The following is a 17,661-nucleotide window of genomic DNA, read 5'->3' as shown; positions in this document are numbered from 1 at the left end:
TTTCCCAGAATAGAATGAATTCACATAGTCTGGTTCTGTATAGGGTTGTACTTGTTAAAATAACTTAACTATGGTATTTCTAAAGCTTTTATGAAGTTCAAATTAACCTTTTGAAATAGATTCAGGTAGAAGGTTGTTTTGTTTCATTTTTTATAGAAGTCCTTGTGGTTCTAATTGAAATTTTTATAATTTCTCTGGTGTTTTGTGTTTTGTTATAGTACAAGACCAGCTTGATGGAGAAAAGTAGAGCTCTAGATGTTTTTTCAGCCTTTGGAAGCCTTCTGACACTTTTCTGTGGTATTTTCATAGACAGCTAATATGGGATAGATGAATGGACAGGGAAGTGGACTGAAAGCTGGTTGAAATGCTTGAAGAGTTGTCATCAGCAGCTGAGGTACAAGACAAGAATCAATGAGCACAAAATGGAACAGGAACTTTTGCTTAAAACTAGGAAAATTCTTACTGTAAGGGTGGTGAAACACAGGAACAGGTTACTCAGAGGGGTTGTGGAATCTCCATTCTTGGTGATATTCAATGTACAATCAACTACAAGTTGCTCTACCTGACCCTTCAGCTGGACAGTGTTTGACTAGATGATCTCAAGAGGTGCCATCCAGCCTCAATTGTTCTGTGAATCAGCTCTGAACTAAGTTTCTCATTCTGATTTTGGGTGTCTTGTGGATGGTCAAAGTGTCAAGTGCAATATACATTGAAAATTTAATTTTTTTTTTTTAATTTGCAGGACAACAGATATAAGTATAGCTAACTCTCTTTATCAGCATGACTTTTAAAGCTGCACATTAAACTGGAGGAAAAAACAAAGCAAACCAAGAAAACCCAAAGCATAAACCAAACTGAGTTACGATGAACATCAAGGTTGTTCAGTCTCCTGAGCAGTGGAAAGAACTCTCTAAGTGCTGTGTATAAATGTTTAAATACTAGCCATATCTTAAAGGACAGAAAAGCTGGTGTTCAGTTTGAGGTGATATATAAACGTACCAATTGTGAAAGTGAAAACAGGCTCCAGTAATTTAACCGCTTTCATCTGATTGCCCAGTCTTGATTTGGGGGTGCTAAAGTAACAGCTACTTTCTTGTGATGGTAGACTTTACAAACATAAACACTACAGATCCAAGGAGGAGGGAGGATTTCTCCACGTTCTTGCAGATGGAAGCTTCCTCCTGCAGCTAATATGCTTTAGCCTCAGCAGACTTTGCTTTGGCAGCAACAGCAGCAAGCAGAGGCAACATGTTCTCTGAAATCTGTGTTTTTAGCCTGCATATCTTACACCTGCAGTCAATGCAATGTCTGGTCAAAGGCAGTTGGATAGGAGTTCCTGTTGGTGCATAAATACATGTATTCAAGTAAAAGACAGCAAATAGATGTGTAACACAGCTAGTCTCACTAAGTTTTTGTGGTTGCATTTTTTCCTTCTTGGTTTCCCACAGCTTCTCTCTTGATTTTGCCTCTTTTGACTAGTGTATTACAGATTTTATATGTCAGACCTGTGTGCTGCCAAAGTGGAATGAATTTGTACATACAGTTTAAAGTTAGTTCGCATACCTCTCTGTTATGCTACACTCTGCCCTGTAAACATGTTCACATATAATTATAGCAAACATAGTTACATACATCTGGATTTGGGGTTTTGTTGGGTTGGTTTTTGTTTGTTTGGGTTTTTGTTTTGTTGTTGTTTTTGTTTGTTTGTTGGTTTTTATGGTTATTTTGTGTTTTTTGTTTAAAAAATATTTTACTTAAGATCTCTGAGTGCTGTTACAGTAATAAAAAAAGATTATTCAAGGCAGAAGTAAATATGAACATGATAGGTATCACATTGTTCAGGTGTCTGAACATGGTTGTATGAAGAAAAGAGAAATAAACAGGATAGCCAGTTTTGCTGATTACATCTCTCTGTAACTGAAACACAGCAGGTGCTGGGAGTAGACTGCCTGACACTGCTATAGCAGCAACCAATGCAGAGCTGTGAGGTCACATGCATTAACAACATTAACAAAGTTAATAAATAAAAGACAGTAAACCCCCCCCAATTTTACTCTTTTCCCCCCTCTGAATTATGTGGTAACTTGAGAATAATTTTTTTCTAGATCAATTATTTAAATTCTTATACTTGGTGATGAAGAGCTGTATGAACAGAACAACTGCTGCATACAGATCTCATACAGATTCCTGGCAGACGCTCAGTAAAGGCATCTAAGTGGAGCACAGATAATATTTAAATTTTTAAGACTGAAATATTTAACTTTTTTTAGTGACTGGGAGATATAAAGAAACATTTTACCACTAGGAATAGACCTGGGCCTTAATATGTAATGGTACAGGAGAAATATTCTGCTGTATTTGTTTTGGATAACCTGCCTTCCTGACCTGTGTTTTTGGAAGACATGGCTGATTCAACCTTTCCAAAATGTTTTCCAATTTGGTCTCAGTGCAAAATGCTTTTAGAATTACATGCTTTGCCCTGGGTTGTCTTTGTTTATGAATTCTGGTCAGTCTTACACAATTCTGTGGTTTATTCGGGGTGCTGAACCTTTGGCCCATATTTTGGCTGCTGCCCAGGCATGGACTGTGGCTCAGTCGTGACCCTACTCTGGACTTCTGCAACTGCATGTTTGTCTGTCCAGCATGTGAGCTCCAGGAATTGCATGGAGGGAAGGGGGATTTCTAATTCAGAGTAACCAAAACCTGCCAGAACATGTGTAAATGTGCACACATATATATATATACACTCTATATGCATGCAACTTTTATTATGCCTTCATCTTTTGCAATGCTGAGGAATATTTTTAGAGATTCCAGAAGTGGTTGGGAAGGTGAGTTTGTGCAACACCATCACAAACAAGAGTTTGTGATGGTGTTGCAGAATTCATACCTATAGAATGCCCAAGGCTAACACACCTGCATAGAGTTGCTGGCATGACTGCTCCTTACACACAGACCTCTTCCTCCCCATTCAGAAAATGGACTGTGGAAGTTTTTCTTGGTCAGTAGAAACAAGAAAATCCCAGGATTCAGCACAGACCATTTCTTGCATTCTGCTGCCTCCACTAAACAGAAATGGTTCCCAGTTCCAGTTCTTCAAACTCTACTGTCAACCACCACCAGCTATTTCTCATTCATATACCAAAATTCTCATTTCTTAAAATAGTCTGGCCATAAAAAGCTGTGCCCTTAGCACTGGTCAGACCATCCTATCTGTTGCTTGCATCACTATTTTGGAGAATATTATTTGGCCCAGACCAAGCTGGACAACGTTATGGACACGGCAGGCCTGTGCCAGTGATCTGTCTAGTCAGGATGAGGAATTCAGTCTGAGTTGAGCATCTGGCATGAAGGAGTGCCTTGAGACCATGGAAAATACATTATACACCCTGGATTATGTTCAGGAGCAGACAAGAAACATGGGAAGGTGGCTGGGTTTTGTGGTCCCTGAGCACAAGCACAGCTCTGCTGTGGGAATTTGAGCTTGTGGGAGGACAAGTGTTCACGATTGGCCAAGCAGTTATAGGTAACTTCAAAACAGAATGAGTGCACGGAGGCCAAGAGAACAGACCACAGCTGCCTGTTACACAGGCTGAGGAGAGATAAAGAGTGCTATGTCCATGTAACCAAAGTGTTCTGTCTCCTGCAAGGGCAGTGGCAAGACTTTGCTGCTGTTTACTTAAGCCTTCACCCACACTTATCTGCCCTTTGGCTATATTCCAGAATTTCCATAGGGAATTTCAATATTCATTTATTATTGCACAAAGGTTTTAGCAATCAGACAACACACAAATCACATATTATCTTTTACAATTATATTAAAAGCTTACAGGAATTAAAATAAAGATTAAAATCATTTAGCAGCATTCACACAATAACAGTTCCCCAAAGATCAGCACAGGCAATCAAACATTGGCAGGAAATAAATAGTTAGGCAGGTGGCCAGCATAGATAACTTGAAGCAGGAACAGCCTTTGCATTATTAGTCAGCCTAATTTCCCCCTCCACACCAAACCACCTCCAACCCCAGCCTCCCTTCTATCCTTTACTTCTTTTAGGTGGGGTTACACCCTGCAGAATCCTGTGCTAAGTCTTGTTTTAAATGCTGTTGAAAGAGAGAGAGAAGCTATATCAATTAATACATTTATCAGGATGACTTGGAACTTAGTTAAATGCGAATAAAGAAGTTTATGCACCGGCATTAAGCAGTATGTGCTGTGCAGAAAATGGTATGAAATAATTTCTCTGTACTGGAGAGAATAGGCTGGACTGCCTGTTTTACAGACATCAATATACTGTGAGCAGGTTCAAGATGATCAAAGATAAGAAATAAGTTTTGCAAATATATCCTTCTAACTTAAATGTTGACCCATCAACACATCTAGCTTCAAAGCAGAACTGCTTGGATTTGCTAAACAGCCTCTGGAGATCTGCAGAGAGAAATGAGGTCTGCCTTTCTCCAGTTAATTGTACAAAAACTTCCGTCACTTCCATGCTATCATGCAGATCAATAATTTTTGTGTCCCAGCCTGCTCACTGCAGCTGTAAGCCTGGTGCCCTGTGAAGATTTTCTAAGGTAAAGTGGGTCCTCTTCTCAGGAGTTCTTCTTTGTAAAATGGTCAGCATATACCCCAGAAATTCAAAGGTAGAAATCCTGTCTTGATCTGTCCCACAGACATCTGTAAAAGTGAAATCTGATTCCCTTTGACTCTTCATACCTCTTTTCCCCCTTGATGTTATTAATCACTCATGATCCATGTTTTAGGAGAACAGTTAAAAGAGCTTTCACCCTTCTGAATATTCCACCTAGTTTATTTACAGTCTGTGATTTGAGTGTTTTCCAGAAATGGGAGGACCATGCTACTGCTGCATTGTACAGAAACATCTGGCTGCCTGATTCTCTGACTAATGGACCATTATACAAAGGGACCTCTAGAAGCCCCACAAACTAGGTGAAACACTGTGTGAGAGACTGGGTTGGTTAATGACTCAAAAATCAACCTCTTAACTTCCCAGGTGCAGAGAGCAGTGCACACTCATCACAGGAGGCTAAAGCTGGGCCTTGAACAAGATGAAGAGAAGGCTGCTAAGAGGCAAATCCCATGAGGCAGGACAGTGCTTTGTATCATGCCAGTGTCCTCCTTTACATAATGGCTCTGGTGTGAAAACTCCCCTCTGGGAAAGTATCTGGAGATTCATGAGTACTCTGAAGGTATTTTCCCCTTCTGATGGTTTATTGTTGACACAGCTGTGATGACCTGAGAGGCAGCTGTAAGGTCTTAAACCACCAAAAACTCCTGAAGTGTGCCATGATCCCTTCTGTGCATTATACCCTTCAGTGTGAAACTGCATGAAGAAATCCTACCTTCATGCCCCAGGGAAGGTACCTGGGCATTCCCACCTGAATGGGGCACATTTAAACCCAGTGGATGCTATTTTGTGGATTTCCCCCACCCCGATGGATCTAGACAGTGACCATTGATTTGACTGACAGACTCTGAAGTTGCAACAATCAAGTCTTGTGGCAGGACCCAACATGGTGTGACTATACACCTTTCTACTCTTATTCTTTCTCTTTCTTTTTCCTATTTCTTTCTATCTATATGTCTATCTATCTCTCTACCTCACAATTACTGTTAAATAAAAATCTGTACTATTGACTTCAGCATATGGTCTCATTTGCACCTTACTTCAGGCAGTGGCATCTCTCTAATAATTTTAATAATTAGATCTTAACACAATGTTAAGTGCAAAGAAAAATCTCATTAACAGAAATAAACTTACTTCATTCTTTTTTTCCCTACAAATTTAGATATCTAAAGCCAGGCTGGCACAGAGCCCGAATTCTTCCTAAAGCTGGGTGAACATAAACTATTCTTTGAAAAGGACTGATAAACATCCAGAGTTTTGAATGGCTTTTTAACCTCGATTGATGAATGAAGTATTTGTCATGGGAAGTTTCAGCCCCTGCTCTCAAAGCTGTTTATTTGTTTGACATCATAGAGAAATCATGATAGGAACTGATACAGTAATCCATATAAATGCCCCAGCCATTGGCCCACAGGATGCAATGAGAAGTCTTGGGCTGATGTGAATACTGTATTTCCAGTAAAGTCTCCAATTAAAAGAGAGAGACTTCATATACCACAGTTCTTCTGCTGATTAAAAACACATATATATTTCCAAAGTGTCAGGTCACAGTTTCCATTTTGGGGAAATAGCTTACCGATCAGCTACCATATTGATTAGGAAATGTTAAAAGGTACAGGGCTGCAGTCTGAAAATGGGATATGTACGGTGTTGAGGAAATTTGATGGTACCTCTAAAGTTCAATTAAACACATAGGTGTGCTTAAATATAAAAGAGTTAATGAATAATGCATTGGCCAGAGTTCCACCAGTATAGGCGGTTCTACATGGAGTCTCCATAGATGTGTCATAAGCAGCTTCCTTATGAAATCTTTCATCAGCACTAGTCCTGATAGTGGTTGCCTGTAGCACCATAGCCCAGCTGTGGGTCTGTCCCCCAGCCCAGCTCTGCTGTCCAAAGGTTGTCCCTAAGCTTGCGCCCCTGAATATTCCCATTCCAGGATAGTTTATAAGGCAATGCTGAGGTTGTTTCTCAACTCATCACTCAGAGAACCTTTATTCCCTTGCAAGAATTCCCTGGCATTCCTGCCTCCAGATGGGTTAACCCTTTCTTGCAGTTATGCCTTCTAGCCCTGCATTCCAGGTCATTAGTAAGCCACATATTACCATATGGAGCAATTACAATTAGACCTTCCCCTTCAATAGCCAGATTTCAAAGTCCAGACCATGCAGTGAAGAGCGCAGATCATTTAACTCCTTTCCTCTTAGAAGTTATACCTCAAAATTTTCTCTCTGTCCAAGCTCTGCCACCAATTGCTTTTGGTCTGTTTGGGTTTTGGTGGCATCCAGAGATATTGTATTTGTGAGGTCCCTTGTGGCAGGAAGGAATGATGAATCTGACTCCATGTTCTCAGAAGCATAATTTATTATTTTAAGATAGTATATTATATTAAAGAATACAGAAAGGATACAGACAGAAGGCTGAAAAGATAATAATGAAAACTTGTGACTCTTTCCAGAGCCTTGACACAGCTTGACCCTGATTGGCCAATTAGTCAAAACAATTCACATGAAACCAATGAGACAACCTCTTGTTGGATAAACAACCTCCAAATACATTCCACATGTGAGCACCACACAGGAGAAGCAAATGAGATAAGAATTTGTTTTCCTTTTTCTCTGAGGCTTCTCAGCTTTCCAGGAGAAAATCCTGGGCAAAGGGTTTTTTCAGAAAGTATGACAGTGACACAGAGAAACTCAGCATGGCTGGGTTTGATGTACCCAGTTGATGTAACTGTAACACTTTGGACACCTTTAGCTATTTGCAAAGAGACTATGACAGCATAATACATGCAGATATAAAGTACATAGCAATTATTCATTGCTTGGCACATGCAGATGTCAGCTACCTAATAAAGAGCTAGGCTAAGTGTCAGTGTGCTTAGTCTTCACCCCTTCCTATTTGATACTCAGAGACTCCAGGGCAAGATAGCTAGGGATCAATAATGAGGTCAGGTCAGGAAGACCCTGAGTCAGGTAAAGGCACCAAGGTTGGCCCTTGATGCTCTCTTGCTTTCATCTCTTTGTGAGTTCTCTTTCACCTCCTTCTTCCTTCAGAGTTCTTTCTTTTCCACCTTGGCATTTTTTCCTTTAGAATCTTTGAACCACTCACAGACTGAGTTTCAATGATTCTACCTCCACTGTCAACTTTACCTTTCTTATCTCACATGGTTCCACTCTGTAGATGTTGTCATAGCTTTTTCTTTCCTCAGAAGTCTGAGCCATGTTTCTCTACCAGAGGTAAGCCTTGGATTCTTGAAACACAGTCAGCTGAAATCCTGTGTGTGAGGGAGAAAAGGTTGTATAAAGGAGATACATATATACATATATATATATGTGTGTGTGTGTGTATATATATATATATATGTATGTATGTAATGGAACTTGCAAGGCACTTATTTTGAATTCAGAGAGAAGCTGCATGCATTTAGTGCTGTGTTTAGTAAAATTGTCTTTCCAGAGATTTGCTTTTTTTCTTTTCTTTCCTCCCCATGAGAATTTTGTTAACCATAAAGTGAGAAATCAGAGACAAAATGAAGGGAATTGCAGCTTGTTAGGAGTCAGACCTCTTTACATGGAAAGCAGATTATTTTCTTGTTCTCTCTTCCCCCCTTCACATTTTCAATCAAGGTGCCTGAAAAGAATGAACACTGAGCAATCAAAGTGTGAATGCCTGTGTCTGTGTCTATTCACATATAGTAACTTCTGAACCAATGGGCCAGTTCTATCCACATTTCACAAAGAAATAGCATTATCCCTCTCTCTGCCCACTCCTCAGCCCAAGCTCCAGTATGGGAGAAGAGAGGGTGGTAATGGCCTCTATGAGGGAAAGAGTCCGTGTACCTATCTGGGAAAGAAAATATTTCAGGTGCCAAAAGAACTTGTCCCAGTTTTCTCATTTTCTTATGAAGTCAATCCACCCAATGCACAGAAATAGGAACACAAGCTTCTTTGGTGGTGACACTCTCCTGCTCCGGTCTGCTGCTTAGTGCTCGCCTGAAGAGGGAACAGGGAACGCCCAATTACATGAAAATCTCGTACTTCATTAGGCATCAAAGTATCTAATCGCTGACCTGCAAAACTCTTTGAAACCCCTCTCACCTGGTTCTGTTGCTCAGAGAACTCTGTATGTTCAGCACTGCTGCAGAGTGTGATGCATATCCTGATGCACACCACTCTTGCAAATGCCATGTTTTTTATTTGCATTGTTTATTCGGACTCTTAGAACCTAGCACACTACCGCTATGTTACTGTCTGTTGTAATATGATGCTGATTGTAATTTTTATTTAGTGAGAAAGATACTAAAAATGCAATGCTATCACATCATTTTTATGAATATTCAATGTATCTAAATCAAATGGATATAAAATGACAGTACTCAATAGAAGAAGGCAATTTCTACCTGAACAAAAGAGCCAAATACAAGAAAAAGAGACCAATAGAGAAAACATTCCACAGATTGTTCCTTTCAGTTCAATAAACTACATAATTGCCAAGCTCACAGCATAGAGATAATGATTTTATAACCAATAGACAATCCTAACAAAACCATGTGATTAGTTTATTGTTTGGTTTAGGTGGTATCCCAGTGCTTCACTAGAGTTACTGGATAGCATGTGGGATGAATGGTTGCTGCACTGTCCAACCCTACAGGAAAACTATTAATTTCATAATTAGTTGTTGGTAATGCAGTTTCAGAGTATTCATTTTTCTCAGGACACTGAACTTTCTTCCTTAGAAATTTTAGAGCTATGGTTCAGTACAAATCTATGGCAGTGCTGTGCTTTTCCTGAAATCGCCACAATAATATGACATCAAAAAGTATTTTTTAAAGAAAGCTTTGTTCTTCAGGATCCAAAATATAAGATCCAAATATAAAAGGCAGGTATGATGATACAATTTCTTCTTTAACTCGTTCCCATATTATTTGATAATGTCATTGTGCAATATTGTCAGTTTTAATAGTTCTGTGCTCAAGACGTATATCTGTTTCCTTCATGGTTCATAGTGAAAGTTATTGACACTAAAATAATATCAGCTTTCATTTAGGGAATAGTTAACAGAGCTGTAAGTTATAGATTTAAGAATTAAAAAAAAAAAATTTAAATAAAAATGTATATTTCTATGGAAGGGCAGGGGGTGGGTCTAAAAATTCTTCTCCTGAATAAAAAATTCTACCTTCACAGTGAAAAACTTAGTGTTGTAATACAAAGAATAAACTAAAATTAATGGATGGCATTGGAAAGAGATGTAGTAGCTAATATAAAAATTAATTGTCCCAGGAAAAGCAAACTCAAGAGGGAAAGAAACACCCTTGTGCTGTGAATGATTTAGACATTAATGAGTCTGTGTTCATTAGCAGTGATGATTGTTAGCACTTAAGACAGCATAAAACATCAATGTCTCCTTTTAAAGACACTCATAAAGCAGACAAATTCTACAGCAATCAGAGCTGAATGAAAATACTTTAAAGTGAATAACAATCAAATCAAGCAATGACTTTGGATTTCTTCATTTTTCTTTTCTTTTTGGCTGGCTGTTCTGGTGCTCTGTAACCCAATATCGCTGACAGCAGCTGGCTCTTAATGCAGACAAAAGATTCCTTATGAATACTGGGTTGACATTTAAAGTCTCACAATCACTCTACTTAGGGAATACATTTGTACATGAAAATTTAGCTGACATATAACTGAAAAAATCTGCTGAAGTAACATAATTTTAACTTCCTGAGCACAAAAACAAAGAAAAGGTATTACTCTATGTTTTTGAAATTACCTAGGCTCTGTAAAGGTTAAATAAATGAAGAATTCAATCCAGAGTTCTTGAATCATCAGTCGGCATTCCCAAGTGCAGAAATGAACAAGACCAGAGTATGAACTATGGCACCACTGGAGTGAAGCAACTAATGAGAAAATGCATGTTTGAAAGATACCAATCAGCTTGCATAGGCTGGCCTTTACCTCCTAATTTGTAGTAGCTTCAATTATGTGAGAATTTTCACCTTGTATCATTCTTTTCTAAGTCCTTTGTCATAAAAGCCCTTTGTTATCTTCATTTTGCAAAAATAGGATTTAGCTGTTACAAACACACCTTAGGCAGGGTTTAGACTTCTAATTAGCATCTACGAGACCTCTCTAATTATTACCAAAAGCTACTAAAGCTTTATAAGTTATCCCTGGTAACATTCAAGGTCAGGTTGGGCTGTGCTCTGAGCAACCCGATCTATTTGAAAACATCCATGTTCATTGCAGGGGTGTTGGACTAGATAGCTTCCAACCAAAACCGTTCTGTGATTCTATGATTCTAAGCTCCTTGGTATCTTATCTTAAAAAAAAATATTTTGTCTCCCACTTCTGAATATGAAGAGCAGCATGTCAGTTTTCACAGCACTGAGCATTGCTATGATGAAGGCTGATAATATTCCATCCAGAGCTCCACAGGGACTCAGCTCAGTTATCACTTCCCAGCAAACCTGCTGCTGTGGCTCAGCCTGGTATGCAATGAAATTTGCTGTTTCTTTAAACCGATGCTGGTTGTTGTTATAACAAATGTTAACATGCAGGACGTGGGTGACGTGTTTTAAATATCCTGTGGCTGAGAGGCTACAGGGTCACTTGTGCCTGCTTTCCAGAGGTAAGCAGGCTGGAGGCCTTGGTATACTATGGGCATTCTTTAACTTATGTGTGGAAGCTGTGCAGGAGCACAGCATTGCCAGCTCTGCTTCAAGAGCTGGTTATATACTTCATCCAGTGGCAGGTTAATGCAGAATTCAAAAACCATGCTTCACAAGTGGATTCAAGTTTAGAGCTTCTGCATCCTAAAACAACACAAAGCTAATGGATTAATTTGTCACTGTATATATATATTTATATATACACTCACACATATATACCTTGTATATACATATTAGCTCTGTACATATATATATATGTATATACACATATAGGTACACATGTATTAAACTGGTGTCCTTCTCCAGAAGACATTTCCCCTGTGCATTTTAACTAGATGGAAATGCCTCTGGTTAGCCTAGAGCTCTGTGTCTAAGCCCTGGAGGTAGGTGACCTCTCTGGCACACCCACATCCTTGCTTACTGTGGCATGCCTCCTTCATAGGCAAAATAGAAAAAAGCAATCCTTTTTCTACATGCACCTGTGTATAGTTTTGTTTCCTTATGCCTGTATGAGTACTAAGAGAGGGATTACAGATAGTCAGAGCTTTCAAGATGTATTCAGTGAGAAGCCTCATCTGATTATTACCAATGTGTTGAAAGAGTTGCAGAATATTTGAAATATAAATCAAGAGTTAAAAATTTACCTTTACCTACAGAAAGCCACATGACTGTGTTTGTAGAAATGACATTTTAAGAAAAGGAAAATCACAAGATAAGAGAAATATATCATGTTCTTTATGGTTTTGTATGTTTGTATAAATGCATCTTTGAAATGAGAAGGCTGTTCGTTTGTATCAAAGTGCTGACATGACAAGAGCATCGCTTTTATTCTGATGATATCATCAGTGAAGAAGCAGTGCGTCTGCAGTAGTAACTGGCTTTTTCTGTTTTCCTCTTTTTAAAAAACTGAAGTTATATTGTTCTTTTATTGCTGAAAATGCATTTGCTCTTTGTGCTAAGTCAAGTCAACACAGGCAAAAAACCCCTGTATCAGTTAGAGCATCAAGAGCAAACAATTTTGTTCATGTGTCGTCCTCATAGTAGATGAAAGATCAAAGGCCATCAAAAATGCCAAAGTTCAGTGCTTTGTCTTGTGGCATTTTTGGGGCTCTTATCCTGCTTAAAAATATGGTTAAGTGTGGAAGTGGTTTTACTGACTCATGTATTTTTCAATTCATTTTTAGAAGGCTTGTATTTAAGCATGCGTAGGTCTGGATTAAAATTTAAATTTTATTTTTCACATCTCATATGCACAGATTATTCTGGACATCTTTAAACACAAGTGACATTTTGAGCCAGCCCTTTAACTTACAAAAGCCAACCTGGTACACTTTGACTTTGATGGAATGGTACTATTTTACACTAGCTGTGATCAAACTGTTTTGTTTAGTTTACAGCAGATTCAATATTTGGCAGATTTGGTTGAGAGATTCTGTGGGTGAAAGCACAAAACAGAGTGGAAACAATTTCCTTGTCAGACAGTATTTTAGGAGACAACCCGCAGAGTTCAGCAGAACAGAGAAAGCAGCAATAAAACTGAAATGCAGTCTATTTGTCACTGTGTTTTGACTAAACCAAAGCAAAATACAAGGTAAAATAAAAATATTTGGATGGAAAGAATGTCATTAAGAGAGATTCTCTTGACTAATCTTCAATATGTATTTGACTGAAAATGAAAGAAGGGATCCTTTCTTTAGAAGTATATACACTGCCACTGACATGTTATCAAACACAGGTACCTGTAAATATGAAAATATAGAATTTATGAGGCACCTACATAAACATGCCTCTGAATTATAAGACACATGTAAAAAGAGCAGAAAGAGGTGGAAAATACTTCAAGGCATTTCTCCAGAAAAATCATAGTTCTAAGTGACTCCAAGATGACAAGAAATGGCCTATATAGTTAAAGAGGTATGGCATCTCTTCAGAGCAGTGGGGATTCTTTTAGAGAAAGACAGAGACAATCACTAAAGAAGAAAGAAGTGTGGTTTTCTTATTTTCATCTCCCAAATTACATGCTGGGATTTCTGGGCCACTGTTTTACAGTAACTCTTTTAAAATTATTTTTTTAAATTTTAAAGAATCTTACACCAAAATTTTTCAATCTTTATTTTTCATACTCAAAACCCCTGAATAATTAATTGTTGCATCTGTTACTAGTACAGCGCAGTTTCCTGGAACAATATTTGGTTTATTCCCAGATTAAGTTAGTAAAAATATAGGACAGGTCTTAAGGGAGCAAGTAGTTTTAGGCTTCATGTTTAAGACAAGAAAAAACATTGAAAAACGTGTTTTAAAAATGGAGGGGAGAGTGGAAAAAAGGAAGGAAATTAATTTAAGGACAGAATCATCCAGAATCAATTAGGTTGGAAAAGACCTCTGAGACCATTGAGTCCAATTTACGACCCAACACCACCCTGTCAACTAGACCATGGCATTGAGTGCCACGTCCAGTCTTTCCAGAAATATCTCCAGGGAGGATGACTCCCCACCTCCCAGGGCAGCCCATTCCAGTATCTAATTGCCTGGTCTTGAACTTCATGCTATTGGTCTCAGCCAATCTATCCAGCCTGCCCAAAGGGACAGGTCAGTAATGAAATGGGGAAAGACTACATCAAAAAGAGATCAGAAAGTTAAGAATTACTGTTATTAATGGCTAGGAAAGGGAGGCATGGCCAGCAACTCCATTACATCTTATCCTACAAAGGAAGTCCCTCAGCTAAATATGCTATCCTAAAATTTTCAGCCATAATTTCTTCTCTCACAAAAAAGTCTTATTGACAGAACTGTCTCAGAGTGCAACAAGAAGCACAAATCACCAGAGGTCCCCCAGCAGACCCTTAGCTTGTAGTCTTTCTTGAATCTTTCTTTACTTAAAATTATTAAGCTAATTCTGACTGAAGGATGGCTCACAGCATGACACTGAAGGAAGGAAATATGCAAGTAAAGCAAACCAAAGTAGCCTTGCCTCTCCCCATTCTCCAACAGATGGAAGGAGACACCTTTATATTTCCTGGCACAGTAGATCCCAGGCAGCATGTACAGGTTTCCACAATGTTCAGGATAGATAAGTCCCAGGTGAGGTGTGTTGCAATGTTGTTCCAGGGATGACATATGCTGGCACTGCTGCTGGAAGTGGTATTCATACAAAGAGGCTTTGCTCTGAGGAGGAAGGCAATGGGGCTTTTAAAAGCAATGCAAGAACATATGGCAAAATGTTTTGACATTGTAACAGTTAGAAAAAGGGAGCTTTGAGAGTTACTAAACCGAGAGGAAATCAATCAAGTCTAGCAAGATAATGGTTTTGACTGAAAGATTTGAAGTCTATAAATATAATGGGGGGAAAAAAAGAAGAAAAACAGAACAGTTTTATATTAGGGGAGAAAAAGAAGACATTCCATTTTGGAGAGACTGTGCCTGAAGTGGTGCCTGAAATTGCCAAGAAAATGTATCCAGGGGCTGCCCAACCTGGACAAAGGGAGAAAAGAGCAAGAGGAGCAATTTTGGTGGGGTTAATAGGTAAAAGAATGGCAAGGAAAAGAAAAAATAAAGTGACTAACCAGTGATCATAAAACCAAAATAAATAAAAGGAAAAGGAATAATTAATTACTTTAATTGTTGTTATTAATATTAGCATTTAGAATTAAACAAATTGTTCCTGTCATTGGCATGGGTATGCAGTGAAAAAGCACACAGTGGCCTAAGCACCAGGTTGCACTGGGGTGGGAAATCCTTTCCATGTTTTTGGCCAGATGCTGGTTGTGCTTTGGCTACGTTCTAACCACTGTAAAACCTCAGAGAATACAGGTGCAGGTGCACGGGCTGGTGAGGGAAGTGGTGCTCTAGCCCTGCGGTGTGGGGCTGCCGAGGTCATGAGACTAGCAGGTAGAAAAGTATCCAGCTCTAGAACTACTCTTAACCCTAAATTTCCCTGTATGTATGCTCATGCTACACTTGGAGCAGGAGAACCATTTCCCATGGCCTGACCTACACCAGCCTCAGTGCAAGACGTGTTGCAAGTGCAGTAACTGGGTGTGCATCGCACAGACTCCTGTTCCCTCCAGTCTGCTGGTGGGGCTGTGTCACCAGATGTGCCAGCTGTTAGGGAAGTGTTTTCATTGCTGGGCTTCACTGTTGGAAAGTGGCTGCTGCCATGGACAGGAAGAGAAGGGAATATAAAGGGAGCTGCCATTGCCCCCTGCTGTCCTTATGGCTCTGGTGGCTCCTTGTCCTACACCATGGGAGCACCAGAAGGGGGTTCCTCAGCTCCAGAGAGCAGCGCAGCGCAAGTGTCCAGCCAAGGTCATCTCAGCATGGGGCTGATCTGCTCTGCATCACCACCTGGCAGCCCACAGCTGGTGTGGATTTGGGCTCCCTGTGTGGACTGAGAAGAGAGAAAATCCTCCAGGCTGCAAGACAGCCATGTGCTGGAATGACTGGCAGCAGGGACAAGATGATTAGGATTTTTTTTTTACAAAAAGCAAGCTGTAGAAGCTAGAACAAAAAACCAAATTTGCTGCAGTGTGTGGCTTCTCGTATTATCCCCTTATTATCCCCTTCTGCACTTGTACTTTCTAATGTAGCATAAGCACTACATATAGACATGCAAATTATTGCTACAACATAAACCTCTTTTTGCCTTCTTTCTCCTCTACCCTAGACTCAATCTTTTTTCTTCCTCCTCCAAAATCTTGAGTGCACATAATAAACCTTTTTCCAGATTGGGAAAGCAGCCTAAGCCAATGCCTTGATAGTACTTACATGGATTTATACCTGCTGAGGATTTGGCAAAAGAGCTGTTTACTCATAATTAGCTTTTTGTTTTGTGTTGGACAAATATAGCAGGGAAAAAACCCCAGAGAAATACATATTAAAAGAGCCATATAGAATGTATCACTGTTCCCTAAAATGTTCTTATTCTAACAAGTAATAAAGAGACATCTTGATTTCCTGCACATTTCTTAGCCTTTCTTTGAGTAAAATGGGCAACTGGGTAAAAAAGGTAAATATTTTAATAATTAATATTCTGAATGTGTGATCCCTCATGGCTTGATTTATTAAAAAAAAGATCTGCTCACCTTGAATCAATTGCTAATTTCTGAACTAATCTTTCTGTATTTGGAAATGGTTAATCATCATAATTATTACTTAAATAATTTATTATCAGTTTAATACCTACAAGTGAACTGTTTCCTAAATTTTCGTGCTTTTTAGAGACTGCTGAACCCCAAATATTACAAATCATATATAACTAAGAAACTTTCAGGGTTAGAAAATATTTGGATGAATAGCTAATTAAATTAGCATCAGAAAGAGATGCCAACTATCTAGCTGTATTTTAAATCTAAGGCTGGCTGCCTAATGCAGCTCTGAAAGCTCTGAAATTGCAAAGGCAATTTCAGTTGCTTACAGCAGGTGGTAGCATGTGCTATTAAAATAAAATATTTACTTCCAAGAAGGACTGCAGCTTAGTTAATAAGAACATGAGTAGAATGGGCAAGAAATCGACTGCTGTAAATGTGTTAAAAGCTTGCAGATTAGAAAATTGAGTATTTATTGCTTCTTTTTCTTCAATGTTTCCTCTTTCTATGCTACAAGACTACAGTACTGACTTCTTGTGGGACGTTTATGGATAAGTTAAAGACATATCACCAAAAATAAATCAAATCACATAACTCTTACAGGGTCATCTTCATCCATGAATCCCACTGTCTTTTTAATTACACAGCCTTTTATATGAAGTACTTTAAAACATGATGTAAATGGAATTTAAGAAGGTAAAAACAAACTGGTAATTCTGATAATCCATCTAAGACTGGGGTGAGTGGAAGTTCAGAGTCTCTACTGCAGAGTCCACTGGGGCCCAAACTGCTCCTTCTGTACGTGTGCCCTAAGATCATTTGGGTCTAATCCCAAAATGACTGTGACTTAGAGTTTGATGTTCCTACAGCAGTACCCCTGACCCAATATGTATGTATATATGATGCATACAGCCAATAAGATGAGGTGATTTACAAAGGCGACTGCACAGATACCATGTAGAAAAACACCTTTTTGTGGTGTTTCAGGATCGACTCCTCACTCATCTTCATTTTCCCTTTGCATCCAGAATATACCAACTTCAGACAGATTTGCAGATTTCTGTCCTTGTGTCCTCGGGAGAGAACCTCCATAAGGCCATGAATTCCTTTCATGGGGACAACATGTGAAAAACAGGGGGTGAGATGCCTGTTTCTCTTGTCAGAGGTGGTTTTTTATGAGTGTGAACATGGGCTTCCCACATAGGGTGTGAGATACTGCGATCAGCTGCACCTCCCCCTGCACAGCTACTTTCT

The sequence above is a fragment of the Ammospiza nelsoni genome, chromosome 2 (assembly GCF_027579445.1).
Source record: "Ammospiza nelsoni isolate bAmmNel1 chromosome 2, bAmmNel1.pri, whole genome shotgun sequence".
Lineage (NCBI taxonomy): Eukaryota > Metazoa > Chordata > Aves > Passeriformes > Passerellidae > Ammospiza > Ammospiza nelsoni.
Note: the sequence above shows the minus strand (reverse complement) of the source record.